Source organism: Neofelis nebulosa, chromosome 16 (genome assembly GCF_028018385.1).
Source record: "Neofelis nebulosa isolate mNeoNeb1 chromosome 16, mNeoNeb1.pri, whole genome shotgun sequence".
Classification (NCBI taxonomy): Eukaryota; Metazoa; Chordata; class Mammalia; order Carnivora; family Felidae; genus Neofelis; species Neofelis nebulosa.
The window spans coordinates 39,755,587-39,771,001 of record NC_080797.1 but is presented as its reverse complement, the minus strand read 5'-3'; the positions used below and the strand labels follow the sequence as shown (position 1 = coordinate 39,771,001).

General features: G+C 52.4%; 1 pseudogene; it reads right to left on the bottom strand.

The window, feature by feature from the left end:
* Window positions 1-4,856: 4,856 nt before the first annotated feature.
* LOC131496973 (large ribosomal subunit protein uL23-like) lies at window positions 4,857-8,813 on the bottom strand (annotated as a pseudogene).
* Window positions 8,814-15,415: the final 6,602 nt, after the last annotated feature.

Genomic DNA, 15,415 nt, shown 5'->3' with positions numbered 1-15,415 from the left:
AACGACTTGTATCCAAAGTATACAAACGAAGTCTTAAAGCTCAGCAATAAGAAAGCAAACAAACCAATTAAAAAATGGGCAGAAAAATCTGGACAGACGCCTCCCCCCCCCCGCCCCAAAGAAAATACACAGATGGCAAATAAACATACGAAAAGATACTCGACCTCATATGTCATCAGGGAATTTCAAATTAAAGCAAAAACAAGGCAGCCTATTAGAACGGCTCCAGCTTAAAAAACCGACAACAGCAATTGCTGGGGAGGACGGGAAGCAACAGGAACTCTCACTCGTGGCTGGTGGGAATGAAAATGGTTCAGCCACTTCGGAAGGCAATTTGGCGGTTTCCTACAAAGCTAAATATATGCTCCGGCAGTCGCACTCCGAAGCATTCACCCAACTGACTTGAAAACTTTATGTCCACACACATGTTTTGGCAGCTTTATAACTGCCCCGAACTGGAAAACGATCAAGATGTTTCAAAGGGTGAATGGGTAAATGAGCGGGATATATCTATCTGGAGGAATATTATTCAGCGAGAAAAGAAAAGATATGGATGAGTCTCAAATGTATATTTCTAGGGGCGCCTGGGTGGCGCAGTCGGTTGAGCGTCCGACTTCGGCTCAGGTCACGATCGCGCGGTCCGTGAGTTCGAGCCCCACGTCGGGCTCTGGGCTGACGGCTCGGAGCCTGGAGCCTGTTTCCGATTCTGTGTCTCCCTCTCTCTCTGCCCCTCCCCTGTTCATGCTCTGTCTCTCTCTGTCTCAAAAAAAAAAAAAAAAAAAAAAAGTTGGAAAAAAAATGTATATTTCTAAGTCGAACAGACCAGTCTAAAAAGGCTACATGTGATGCCAATGATATGTTTCTGGAAAAGGCAAAATTACAGTGACGGGAAAAATGTCAATGTTTGCAAGGAGTTTGGGGGAAGAAGGAAGGGTTGAATGGTTGACGCTCAGGGAATTTTGTTTCAGGATGGTGAAACTATTCTGTATGACACTGCGAGGGCGGACCCAGGACAGTGTGCATTTTATCAACCGCCTAGAACTTTACAGCGCGGAGAGGGAACCGTCGTGTGGCAGGCTTCAAAAATCATTTAGGAGGGGCGCCTGGGTGGCTCAGTCAGTTAAGCAGTCAACTTCGGCTCAGGTCACGATCTTGTGGTCCGTGAGTTCGAGCCCCGCGTGGGGCTCTGTGCTGACAGCTCAGAGCCTGGAGCCTGTTTCAGATTCTGTGTCTCCCTCTCTCTCTGCCCCTCCCCTGTTCATGCTCTGTCTCTCTCTGTCTCAAAAATAAATAAACGTTAAAAGAAAAAATTTAAAAAAAAAAAAGAAAAATCATTTAGGAGGCTGTGAGATCTCAGGAAAGAGCGCAGCATGTAACAAAACAATCTGTTACAAACGTGGGAAGCAACGCCCCAAAAGGAGACGGGAAGGAAAGGTGCTGTTCTGAGTGGTTCTGGAAACGAGTAGCGTCTGCGAGACTAAAGTCAACAGAAACCGTACGTGAGCACCGCACTCTAGTGGATGCTTCTTTCTTGCAGAGGTACAGGTTAACAATTCTGATGCCGGTGTGTTGGAATTGAACAAGGTCAATGGGTGGCAGATTGCAAGATCCAGGGTTCCCCCTGTGTAGTGGTGTCAGTAAGCAAGGGGAGGAAGTTAGAATGATAGAATAATTTATGCATTAGAGTTGGAGACATTGCTCTCCGTTTAGGTTCACAGAGATACAGAATGGTCACATCTAGAACTATTTATAGACATATCTATCCACAAGGGTTAGTGTGCATATATACTTGCCTGCTCTGTCCACGGGGAACCCCCCGGAAGTAACCACACCAACTTAGAAATGAGCACACTTGGTGCCCAGAGGTTAATTTCTTTTTTCTTTTTTTTTAACAAAATTTTTTTTTAACGTTTATTTATTTTTGGGACAGTGAGAGACAGAGCATGAACGGGGGAGGGGCAGAGAGAGAGGGAGACACAGAATCGGAAGCAGGCTCCAGGCTCTGAGCCGTCAGCCCAGAGCCCGACGCGGGGCGCGAACTCACCGACCGCGAGATCGTGACCTGAGCCGAAGTCGGACGCTCAACCGACTGAGCCACCCAGGCGCCCCCAGAGGTTAATTTCTAACCCCATTCTCCCAACAAAAGGAACCAGCGGTTCCTGGGGCCGGGGCAACAGCTGAGTTTCGCACCCGGGCAAGAAAGACACAAGATGGGCCTAGAGAATCTTGTACCGCCACAGGTAAGAACGCGCTCAAACAAGACGGACAGAAACAGAGACACAAAAAAACCCTCACGGTCACGGTATGTCAAAGGAAAATCAGCACCTAACTGAAAGCGCTTACGGTGGCCAAGGGTGGAAGAATTTGCTGGCCAAGGGTGGAAGAATTTGAGCAACAAAGTAAGTAAAGTGGGGTTGAATTGTAACTCAAAGCATAAAGTAAACGTCCGTGAGTCCACGCGGAGAGAAATAAATTACTGAGTAAGTACACAAATGGGGGAAAAGAGACAAATATCCCAGGCAGAAGAAATCCAGATACTTTATATACATGGCCCACTCAAGATGGAGAATTGTTTCTCATTCTCTAAGTGTGGGCTCTTTCCAAAGAGTCCGGTGTGGAAAGTGGGGGTGAAGGGAAAGAGGCACTTCTACAGGGGAAGTATCTGACCGATATGATCTCAGCTGAGTGATCGAGGCTCACATAAACAGTGATAAGTAATGTCATTAGTATGTACCCTTGATATGATATGATAAAACTGACCCTTCTTCCTCCAAATCCATAGCCCTAGTCTAATCATAAAAAAAAAAAAAAAAATCAGGGAAATCCCAATGGAGGGACGTTCTACAAAATACTTGACCAGCACTCCTCAAAAATGTCAAGGTCATCAATGTAAGGAAGGTCTGAGAAAATGCTACAGCCTAAGGAGATGTGGCTCCTACATAGGGTGACCTGTATGGGAATTTGAAAAAAAAAAAAAAAAAAAAGAACATCAGGTAAAAACTAAGGAGATCTGAATAAAGTGGGCCTTAATTAATATTAGTGTGAGGGTCGTACGGTTGTATACATATGTCAGAACGACCAGATTGCACACCTCGAGTCTGTGCAGCTTCTTGTATGTCAGTTACACGTCAATAAATCAACGAAAAATCCTAAAGGAAGACTAAAAATACCCTTCAGTTGAAATTTTTAATTGAGACAACTTATGTAAACATTTTTCACCAAGTAATATACACATAGTTGAAAAGTTAAAGAGCACAGAAGGGATTCAAGTGAAAAACAACTTCTCCTTGTCCTATCTGGAGTCCCGATCCCCAGGGAAACTTGTGAACCATTTTTATTTAGATACTCTGGTGATTGTCTTCTTATCTCTAACTTTTTAAAGTTTGTTTGTTTATTTATGTATTTATGTATTTAATGTTTATTTGTTTTTGAGAGAGAAAGAGAGAGAGACAGAGTGCGAATGGGGGGAGGGGCAGAGAGAGAGGGAGACACAGAATCCGAAGCAGGCTCCAGGCTCTGAGCCATCAGCCCTGAGCCCGACGCGGGGCTCGAACTCACGGACCGTGAGATCGTGACCTGAGCTGAAGTCGGACGCTCAACCGACTGAGCCACCCAGGCGCCCCCAAATAAGCATTTTTTAAAAAGAAAAAAGAAAAGAAATAAGGCAAGGATGCTTCTCTCGCCACTGTGTTTCAACATTGCCCTGAAAGTCCTAGCTACTGCAGTAAGACAAGAGAAGGAAAGGGAAGGCATTGAGAAGGAAGAAATTAAAAAAAAAAAAGGAAGAAATCAAACTGTCTTTGTTCACAGATGACATGATCGTCTATACAGAAAATCCGCAAGACTTGACAATAAAAACTCCCGGAGCTAATAAGGAATCGCAGAATACAAGGTTAATATACAAAAGGCAATCACTTTCCTATATACCGGCAATGAATGAAATTAAAAACACATTGTCATCTATATTAGAATCCCCCCAAAGGAAATACTTAGATATAAATCTAACAACATATGTGTAAGATCTCTGTGAGGAAAGCTACAGAACTCTGATGAAAGATATCAAAGCAGCACTAAATAAATGGAGAGACATTCCATGCTCACGGATTAAAGAGCTCAGTTTTGTCAAGATCTCAATTCTTCCCAACTTGATCTACAGATCCAGCGTCATCCGAAATCAAAATACCAGCGAGTTATTTTGTGGCTATCAACAAAATGATTCTAGAATGTAATATGGAAAGCAAAAGCCCCAGAGGTAGCCAACTTGGTACTGAAGGAGAAAGACAAAGTCAGACGACTAATGCTACTTGTCTTCAAGACTTACCATAAAGCCACAGTAATCAAAGCAAGTGTGGTATTGGCAAAGGAATAGACAAACAAATGAAGGGAAAGAATAGAGAGCCCGGAAACGGAGCCAAATGAATACAGTCGATTGATCTTTGACAAAGGAACCGATGCAATACAATGGCGGAAAGATAGTCTTTTCAACAAAGATAGTACTGGAACAACGTAGACATCCACCTGCATCCAGACAGAATCTATGTGCTTCGCAAAAATTGACCCAAAGTGGATCAAAGATCTAAATGTAAAGCGCAAAACTGTAAAACTCCTAGAAGATAACACAGGAGAAAATCTAGTTGACCTTGAGTATGGTGATGACTTTTTATTTATTTATTTCTCAGCTTTTTCTAAGATTTGAGTAATGTCTCCACCCAACATAGGGCTCGAACCTACAACCCCAAGATCAGGAGTTGCACGCTCCACCAACTGAGCCAGACAGGCACCCCGCTGATGACTTTTTATTTTTTATTATCCTTTTTTTTTTTTTTTTTTTATAGTGAAAAAATGCGTATGTAGGTTTAGCCAGCTGGACTCAGCTTAGCGATCCCAATTTTGTCGGCCACATCCAAAGCATCATAGTCAGGAGCCAGTCGGATATAGGCCTTCTCTTCTCCATCGGGCCTCATCAGAGTGTTGACCTTGGCCACATCAATGTCATGGAGCTTCTTCACAGCCTGTTTGATCTGGTGCTTATTGGCCTTGACATCTACAATGAACACAAGTGTGTTGCTGTCTTCCATTTTTTTCATGGGTGACTTGGTAGTCATGGGGAACTTGATGATGGCATAGTGGCCAAGCTTGTTTCTCTTGTGGGTGGTCTTTCCAGGATATTTGGGCTGCCTTTGGAGATGCGGTGTCTTGGGCCATCAGAATGTAGGTGACGTGCAGATCTTTTTTCTATGACTGTGGATGCCTTTCAGCACCGCTTTCTTTTTTTTAATTTTTTTTTTTCAACATTTTTTATTTTATTTTTGGGACAGAGAGAGACAGAGCATGAACGGGGGAGGGGCAGAGAGAGAGGGAGACACAGAATCGGAAACAGGCTCCAGGCTCCGAGCCATCAGCCCAGAGCCTGACGCGGGGCTCGAACTCACGGACCGCGAGATCGTGACCTGGCTGAAGTCGGACGCTTAACCGACTGCGCCACCCAGGCGCCCCAGCACCGCTTTCTTGGCCTTCAAAGCCTTTGCTTTGGCTTCGGGTTTGGGAGGGGCACATGATCTCACGGTTTGTTGGTTTGAGTCCCACGTCGGGCTCTGGGCTGACAGTTCAAAGCCTGGAGCCTGCTTCGGATTCTGTGTCTCCCTCTCTCTCTGCCCCTGCTTGCACTCTGTCTCTCTCTCTCTCTCTCAAAATAAATAAAAACATTAAAAGAAAATTTTTTAAATAAAAAATAACTAAATAAATTTAAAACTTCTGCTCTGTGAAAGGCGATGTCAGGAGAACAAGGAGACCAGCCACAGACTGGGAGAAAATACTTGCAAAGGACACATCTGACAAAGAACTGTGGCCCAGAATATACCAAGAACTCTTAAAAGTCAACGATAAGAAGGGGCGCCTGGGTGGCTCAGTCGGTGGAGCGTCCGACTTCGGCTCAGGTCATGATCTCGCGGTCCGTGGTTTCGAGCCCTGCGTCGGGCTCTGTGCTGACAGCTCAGAGCCTGGAGCCTGCTTCGGATTCTGTGTCTCCCTCTCTCTCTGCCCCTCCCCTGTTCATGCTCTCTCTCTCTGTCTCAAAAATAAATAAATGTTAAAAAAAATTTTAAAAAAAGGTCAACAATAAGAAAATGAACAACCTGATCCAAAAATGGGCAAAAGACCTGAACAGACACCTCTTCAGAGAAGCTATCCAGATGGCAAGGAAGCATACGAAAAGATGTTCAACAGCCTATGTCATCAGGAAATCGCGAATCAAAACAATAGTGACATACTGCTACCCACCTATTGGAACGGCCCCAATCCAAAGCACTGCCAGCACCAAATGCTGGCGAGGACGTGGGGTGGCGGGGACTCTCAGTCACTGCTGGTGGGATGCACAAACGGTACAGCCACTCTGGAAGATAATTTGGCGGTTTCTTGATACTTACGGCGGTGGCTTCGTGTCATCACACGTTCGTCCAAACCCACTGAAGGTGAACTCTAGGGTAGATAACGGACTTTAGGGGACACGATGTGTCCGTGTAGTTTTATCCACTATAGCGCAGGTGTAGTGTGGGGTGGAGTTGGTGGGGAAGGATGCGTGTGACCAGCACAGAGGATATGGGGGAACCTGGTATTTCCCCCTTAATTTTGCTGCGGACCTAAAACTGCTCTAAAAAAAAACAAAGCTTATTAATTGACAAGAAGAGAAGAGAGCACTAAGGGAAGAACTTTTGTCCTCGCCGTTTGGGTTATGGAGGGGTATCGCCGATGAAGAATGAGTTCTTGTTGCATTTTGAGCATGTCAAGTCTGAGATGTTGGCATTTTTAGGTAACCAGAAAATCGGGCATAGGAGAGAGGGGGTGAGAGAGCCGTGGGGGCCACCGTGGCAGTAAGTCACATGAGCCGGGAAGACAGGGAGGGAGGAACAGGCCCAGAAGGGGACCTGGAAGCTCTGGCCTTGGGGCGGTGGCCCAGGTAGCCATGTTCAGGCAATACAGGGGAGACAGTGGCTCAGGCAAGCTGAGGCCGTCAGACGACCGGAGGGTGAGTCTCAGGGGGCCCCACTGGGTCCCACAAGGAGGGGGCCAACCGGGGTGGGAGTGGGTGGGGGTGGGAGAAGGGAGTGAAAGGCTTTCTCCCCGAATCTGGAACTTGCCGGGGAGGGTGAGAGGGCAGAGGCCTGGGAGGGCGGCAGGGCTCAGAGAAGGTGTTTATAGGGTGAGGGAAGTGGGAGCGTGTTTATAGACTAAGGGGACAGACTCTGAGAGAATCCAGAGCACAGGTGGAGGAGTAAGGGACTTTCATGGCTTATTTCGATTTATTGTGGAAAAGGTACTACACCAACTCTTAAAACATTTTTTTGGGAAAACTCCCATAATCACACCCCTCGACTCGCTCAAAGATTCCTTTTCTTCTAATGTGAAGAAGTTTTTCCTGGCAGAAGGGAAGGGAATCCAAGGAGGTCCTGTCCCAAGACCTTGGCCTTCCCAGAGCCTAGTGGATGCGGGGGCTGGATGGGGAGAGGAGAAGCCTGGAACAGGGGAGGGAACTGGGGGGACACAAGGGGGCTGTGGGGTGGGGGGGAGCAGGGGACCGGGGGTGCCAGGCTGGGATTTAATACAGAATCATCAGAAATGACTCCAAACCTTGTGTCCTTCCTGACGTCCTTGTGGCCGCCCTGCTCAACACGCCCAGTCTTGACCCCCCGCGCGTGGAGGACGTGGGGAGGGTCGTGGCACGAGTGGGGGAAGCCGGCCGTAATTGAATCCAGGGGCCTCCAGACAGAGGCCAATGGCTTTTCCCGGCCTAATTAGAGGGATTTTTTTTTTAAACCCAGGAAACAAATCCATATGGTCTGCGATTCTTTTCTCAGGCTCTTTACCCTCCTGAAGTCGTAAATGTCGTGGGCTTTTTAGCACCGGAGCCTGGGGAAGGGGGAGGGCCCCCAGGCTTAGGTTTCTCAGCGGGGGCCCAGTCCAGGATCTGGGGCCCCCAGGGCCAGGGTCCGCCCCCCCCCCCCAACCTCAGCTCCCTCTGCTGGTCCTGGCAGGCAGCCTCCGTCCCCCACCCACGCAAGCTTCCCCTTCTCCCCCAGGGCTCTCCCCTGGCCAAAAACGCTCCCCCGCAACGCAGCCCTTCTTTGCCGCTGACCAGTCCATCCGCGTGGCCTCCCCTCGGCCTCCCCCCGCCTCCCCCGCCACCCCTGGGAGGATGCCCAGCGCTCTTTGTCTCCGTGCTGTCCTCCATGTGGGGCCTGCTTCTGCCATCAGAAGGGGAGGTGACCAGAGACCAGAATCATGCCTTTCCCATCAGTCTGGTGGCTTCTTAGCGGTTGTTCTACACGGTTGGAAAATCTTCTCTAAAGGACAGAAGACACTGAGGTTGGGTCTAAGGCAGCAGGGAGCGTGCAGAGCTTTGCTGTGCTGTTTCCACGGGGATGGCTCAGAGTGTGGGACAGACTGGAACCTTGGGCCCAGATCCCTGGGCAGCCTTCCCCGGGCATCTGGGTCCTCTCCACAGAACCAGGGCAGCAAGCGAAGGGGGAGAGGTTGAGGTTTGCTGTAAAACCAAGAGACAGGCTCCCCCGGTCGGTGGTGAGTGACCTCGCTCGGGGCCTTCTAAGCTAGGAGGTCAGTTGAGCCCTGGGGTGCATGCTGGAGAGGGCAGACGCATGCAGAAGGAGCCGGCTTCTGCCCCCAGAATCCTCCAGAACGTGTTGAGCTTCGGGGGTCTGTGGGTAGAAACATCTTGCCCTGGAGATCCCTGCCCCAAGGGGATTGTGACAAGAGTCACGAGGTCTCGAAACGGGTTCCCACCTCTGCTGTATCTCCATGGTGTGACCTTGCGAGAGTCGCTCTGCCTCCTGGAGCCTCAGTTTCCTCATCTGTACAGTGGGGCGGTTGTGCTAATGGCTGTCCATCAGGCACAGCGCTAGGTGTGGGGGATTAATCAGTAAGAGCCAGACCCTTGTTCCTGAGCTTACGGTTCTGGTGAAAGGCAGAAGGGACTTTACCAGAAGTCTAAGAGGGGTTGTGTGGGGGGATAGATGGAGGACAGCAGCCCAGAAAGCAGACAGGTGTCTGATGCATTAGTCTCCGGTCCCGTGTCAGCTGCAGCCAAACTCAGCCATCGTCCCCCTGACTTTACTTCCCCCACCCACAGCCTTCCTTCCAGCTCCCGTCCGGAGGGCCAGGCTATGTCTGTCTTGCAGGCTGGTGTCTGTGGGTGGCTTCTCCTTCTCCACATCGTCAGCCAAGAACGGGGGAAGGCGAGAGCTGCCGGCCTGGCTGGAGCCAGAGGGACGACGGTGAATGGCTTTTGCCAAACCGTGTCAAGCTGGATTAAATCACAGGGCTGGCCTGCGTTAATCCGTTTCTCTTCCCCCACCCCCCCACCCCCAAGCGCCATTCGGGTTTTCCCTGGAGTGGCAGTGTCCTCGCTGGGTGGTGAGAAGTCTCCGTGTGGAAGTGGGTACGAGCAGACCGGAGGGAGGTGGGCTGGGCTCCCTCCAGGGAAAAGGGAGGCGATCAGCCTCCCACGGGCTTTCGAGAACCTAGTGGTCGCCCAGGGGCTGGAGAAATGGGAACATGGTAAGGACGGGAAAGGGTTGCAGAGAGGAATCAGCTTATAACCTCATCGAAGAGTTCTTCAAAGCTATCAAGATAAAAATCTAATAAAAGATGTGAAGTGAGGACCCCCCCAAGCGGAGTAGAGCCCTTTCTATGCAACGTGAGAGGCCGGTCTGGGAGGGCTTCCTGGAGGAGCTGGAAAAAGGACGAGGCTACAGACGGGGCCCCACAGGCTGCAGGTGCAGCCGGAAAGACCTCAAATGCGGAGTCTGGCCTGTCCTCAGGAAACGCAAGCCACATCGTCTGGCTGCAGGGGGAGAGGCTGGAAAGGCAGGGCGGGGTTCCTATGGGACCTCCGAGGCCAGGGTGGGGGTGACGACGACTCAGATATCCACCGTGACCCCGGGGTGTGCCAGCTCCAGCCTCCCATATATTAACTTTACGTTTCACAGCACACCTTCCAGGGAGCTTTGTCGATTCCCATTTTACAGCTGAGAAACAAAGGCTCGCCGGGCCTGAGACCCCAGAGCTAGGAAGCAGCAAGGCTGGGGTTTGAACCGAGCACTGCGTGACTCTAAACCTTACGCTCTTTCTACTTGCGTCCCTTGGGGGATGGAGGCGAAATACCCAGCAGGAAGGGTGGGAGGAGTGTTCTGGCAGGGCCGTGGAGCCTTCATTTTAGGGGTCCAGGGACGGTCCCTGTGGGGCTCCCCAGGGGGATCCAGCAAGAGCCCAGGGTAGACGGAGGACTGGGGTGTCTTGAAACGGCAGACTTAGCTGAACCCCAGATTGAGGTCTCGGACGGGCAGAGTGGTGGGCAGCTGAGGACGCGCAGAGGGGTCCGGGCACAGGGTTGCAGGCTGGCCATGGTGGTCTTCTTGCCCCCTCCACCAGGCCTGGCCTATGTGGCTCTGTGCCAGGCTCCCCGTGGCGCCAGCCTCCTGCCGCCTGGGTGGGGGGCTGGGAGCAGAGGGGAGGGGGTGGCGGTGGCGGCATCGGGGTTAAGACACCAGGCTCTGAACTGGGATCCCCTTTCTTCTTCCCCTGGTGGGTTCCAGCTGTCCCTGCCACTCTGCGGGAGGGGGGCAGGGGATTCTAGAAGGGGAACGAGACTTCGGAAGCATTTGAATGGGGCTGCTTATTTTCACCCTCCATCCTTTTGTCTGAATTCCAGTCCCCGCTCCAGGCTCCCTGCCTCCCCAGCCCTGCCCCTTGCCCCAGCCCTTCCTCGACGGAGACTCTGCTGACGGAGGGTTGCCGGGCATCGGGGCACCCGCTCCGAGTGCGGGTCCGTCTGAAACGGCTTCGATGCCAGTCTGCCATGCCGGCTTGCCTGCTGTTAAGGGAAGCATGCTCCCAGATTGGGAGCTAAGCCCCCACCCCTGGCACCCTCCCTGCCCCCCTCGTCCCTTGAGCAGCCTCCACCTGGTATTGTTGGCGGGGTGGGGGGGGCGTGCCACAATCTGGCCTGGAGGCAGCCTTCCCGCCCCAGGCCCCCCCCCCTCGCCTGAGTCACTGTTCGGGGGTTTGTCTTGCCCCGGGGTTTCTGGCAGCCTCCTTGGGGAGGCGTGAGGCAGGTCTCAGCCTGATAGGCGTGTGGCACTCTGTGGGCACGTGCTCAGCCCGTGTGTGGCCCCAGGAAGAGGCGGGACTTGGTGCCCAGAGCTGTCCAGGTGGCTTCTGCATGAATCTGACGTGATCCTGGCGCGGGTGGGGGACGAGACGGGGAGGGCCCCGAGGACCAAAGCGCAGTCCCCTTTGCTGGCCTGGACTGTCGAGGGTGTGGAATATCACACAGAGGGGCTGGGCTGATGGAGCCGGGCCCAAGAGGGAGTCCGAGAGGAGAGGGATGGCTCAAGGTCAGCCCTCCTTGACCATGGAGATCCCCTCCTTCCTCCAGGCAAACCCCATCTCCTTCCCCTCCCAGCAAAGCTTCTAGGAGACTTATACGCGGGCCCCCTCGTCTCACCTGCCACCTTTCCCTTGGGCCACTGCCATCTGTCTCCTGCACCCCCTCCTCCATCCCAGAGGCTCATCCCAGCCCCCTCCCTCCCAGGCGTCCCCGCAGTATTGGCATCGGGGATCACCTGTTCCTCTTGCACACTTAAGAGTGAGTGAAAGCCCGCTCCTCCTCCAGGGCTCCCGACTCTACGAACAGCACCATCATGCCCTTGGCTGTCACAGCCGGAGACCGGGAGTCGTGTAGACTCCTCTCCGCTGTGCCGTTTCCCATCTGATCCGGTGCCAGAGCCGGCTCATTCCCCCCTCCTTAATATTTCCTGAGTTGCTTCCCTCTCTTCCTCCCCACTGCTAGTTTTCTTGCCTGAAGCACCAGCCTCCCAGCTGGGCTTCCTGCCTCTCCTTCCAGAACACTCTCTTGCTTAGATAACTCCGGTAGCTCCCCGTTCAGTCCAAATTCCTCAGCCCAGCATTGGGGTCCCCGCTAGACCCGGCCCCGATTTTCACCTTATTGCAATTGTTATTCATGCCGGTCAAAGGGGACTCCTCCCTGTCCTTCATTCTTTTGTCTTTGTTCCACCCGGTTCCTCTGCCTGGAACATTCTTCCCACCTTTTTTCCCCATCCCCCACGATCCAAATCCTGACCATGGTTCAAGGCTCGGGTCCCTGCAGGGGATCCTCCTCGGGTTCCTGCAGCCACGAGGACTTCCTCCATCTTCAGAACCCCAGCGCCTCTTGGTTGCCCTCGAATCTTGACGCCCGTGGTGTTTCATGGCGATTCTTGCTAGAAAGAACCACTCGGGTCTGGGGGTGCGGTCTCACTCAGGTTGCCTGGTGAGGAGGAAGGAACTCAAATGTTGGTCTAGGAAGGGGGCTACGTTTGTCCTTTCTGGGCCCCCTTTGGGTAACTGTACCTCAATGTCCCTCACTCTCGGTCCCCATGCTTCAAGTGGGGCGACCCTCCTGCCTCGGGGGGTGGAGTGTGTGAACCTCCACCGTAGCCCGTCAGCGGTGGCCATTCCACGGCCACAGGGATAGGCCAGTTAGAACCAAGGATGCCTGGAGACTTTCACAGAGCTTCTAGAACGGAGGCATGTTCTCATTGCCACAGACCTGAAGCTGTGCAGCCATCGTCTCACCATCAGGGAATCGTCTGGGGAAGGAAGTGAAGGCAAGAGATAGAGACAGAGAAGCTAGGCCCTGGGATGCCATTGGAGCCTCTGAATCAAGCTGTGCCTAGAGCCGGCCCTACCCCAGGACCTTTGACTCGGATGGACAGTGCATTCCCTTAAACCACCTGGGGCTGGGTTTTCTCCCTCTTGCAACACAGAGAATCTGAACTGGTACTCGGGGTGAGGAGAGGGGAGATCCCAGGTGGCTGGCTTCCCGGCCGTCAGCACCACCTTCCAGGAGGTCATCGTGTGACCTCCTTCGGCTCCGAGGTTGACCAATGGAAGCGTGGCTGCTCCGTGCCCCTGGCCCGCACATCCGGTGCGGACTGCTGCCATCCCAAGGTCCGTAGGAGTAGAATGAGAACCATCTGGACTGTTGATGGAAGCCTTAGGCCTCGGGGTAGGGCTGGGCCCCTGGAATGTGGACACTGAGCCCCAAGCCCAGGCCAGAGAACGTTGCGGACTTCTCAGGGGGGCGTCAGGCAGAAGGATGACCGGCTTCTATGAGTCACTAAAATATGGGAGGGGGGTGGGAGTATTCCCAGACTTTTCCAAAGAGAGCATCAGAGCAGGGAGGAGACCCGATTCTACCTTTCCCAGGAGCCCTTTGGGAATGTTGCTGGAAGCAGCCGGGAGCAGGGATTGCCGGGAAGGAAGCACGGGGATTGGGATGTGCCCGGATGCTGTGGGAAGAGGGCTGGACGCACGCAGTGCCCTGGGAGGGCTGGGGGGTGAGGGTTGGACTGTTCCTGAGTATTCTTCCATGAAAGAGCCCTAGGAAAACGTTCCTGGCATCCTCTAACACGGTTGGGGGACTAGAGTAGGTAGAATTGGGGTGTGGAAATGGGGAGTCCTGTGCAAAGCCCTAACTTTCAGTGGGGCCTGGGAGGGATCCCCCTGCCCGTAGGGACGCAGAGAGCCTCTCAGCGTCTCCCCCAGGGGGACAACCGGGTGCCTATATGATGAAGGTGCTGCTCCAGAGACTGGCCTGGGCATGTGCTGACAGCTAGGGGGCTTTGCTGGGTCTGGAGAGGGCTCTGGAGGCTGGGGCAGGGCCGGGCAGGCAGATTGCTGCAGGGAGCCTGGTGTAGCTGGGAGGGTCGGCAGGAGGGCAGGGGTGTTGCAGGGAGTCAGAAAAGAGGGGGAAGTTCCCCCTCTTGCCTCTGTTCTTCTATGCCCCAGAAGCCCGGGGGGGCTCAGTCTTGTCCCCTGGCCTTCTGCCCACCAGCTGCCACCAAGCTGGAGAGGAATCTGCTTTGCATTATCAGAGGAGCCGCCTCCCCCAGGCATATGGTCAGCAGACCCCCCCCCCCCAGCCTGGAGCATCATGGGAAATGTCTTCTCCTGACCCCAGCTCTGGCCCAGCCCCCTGGAGCACTGGGCTATGGGCTCTGTGGCCCCACCACACCCCTCCCCACTGGATGAAGAGGCCTTTCACATGGTTCTAATCTGATCTCAGCTTCGTGGAAAAGAGAGGAAGGAGCCACTGGGGGAAGACAAGGGGCCCCGATGGGTGGGCAAAGATGAAGGGTCTCATCCTCCAGCCCAGAGAATGAAAGACATAAAGGGAGGTTTCCCAGCCTGAGCAGAGAACAGAGAGGCCATGGGGATGGGCAGCGGGGGTGGGAGGGGGGAGCCCTAGGCTTCAGGCCTAAGGATACTGATGATGCAAGAAAAAGCATCTATCTGTCCCCTGAGCCCACTGGGGGTTCCAAACGCATCCCTACTCTGGGGGGTATGACTGTCTAAAGCTGAGCTGCCCAACATAATAACATATAGCTACGAGCACTGGAAATGGGGCTAGTCCAAACTGAGGTATGCTGTAAGAAGAAAATACACACCGAATTTTGAAAACCACATAGGGGAAAAAAAAATGTATCCTGTTTCATTAATAATTTTAAAATATTGATTATATGGTGAAATAACGCTTTGGTTATATTGGGCTAAAGTTCATTTCACCCGGTCCTCTTCACACTTGTAATGTGGCTACTAGAAAATTTTTAAAAATCACGCATGTTCCAATATTTCTATTGGACAGGGCTGTTTTAGAGCACATTCATTCATTCATTTATGCAACACATTTTTATTGGGTGCCAGCTATATGCCAGGCGAGGTGCTGAAGATTAGAAGGTGAGCAAAACCAGACCCTGTCTCTGGATTCCTGGCATTTACAATAATCAAAAAATCACTCAGATGGTGCCCGATCGCAAAGAATTCTGAAGAAAAGGAGTGGAAGACGATGTCCTCTGGACGTGGAATCAAGAAACCTCATTTGTGTCCAGAGTACGTGAGAGCTTCCCCAGGGAAGCACTGGACTGCGAAGTAACTTAGGAAAGGAGAAAGGGTTCCAGACAGAAAGGACAGCATGTGCAAAGGCCCTGTGGCTAAGGGGAACATTGAAGCTTGAAGAATTGTAAAAAGGCTGGTTTGGGAGAACACAGAAGGCAGTGAATCTGGGGGAGTCGGCAGAGGCTTCACACAGCCCTCTGAGGGCGACATTAAAGATGGGAAGCTGATGAAGCATTTTTACCCTTGCGGGGGGGCGGGGGGATTAGAGAAGGAGGGATGGAGATTAAGCTGAGGGCAGAGAGGGTTTCTCCACAATTGCTGAGGGAGAGGGTGCAAATGTCTGGGATGATGTCTGTAACGCTCCCTGCTCCTTGACACCCAGGGAGCCTAGGCCAGCTTCCTCCCCACTCCCCAATCCTATGTGCTCTGGGCCTTGGCTGAGCTG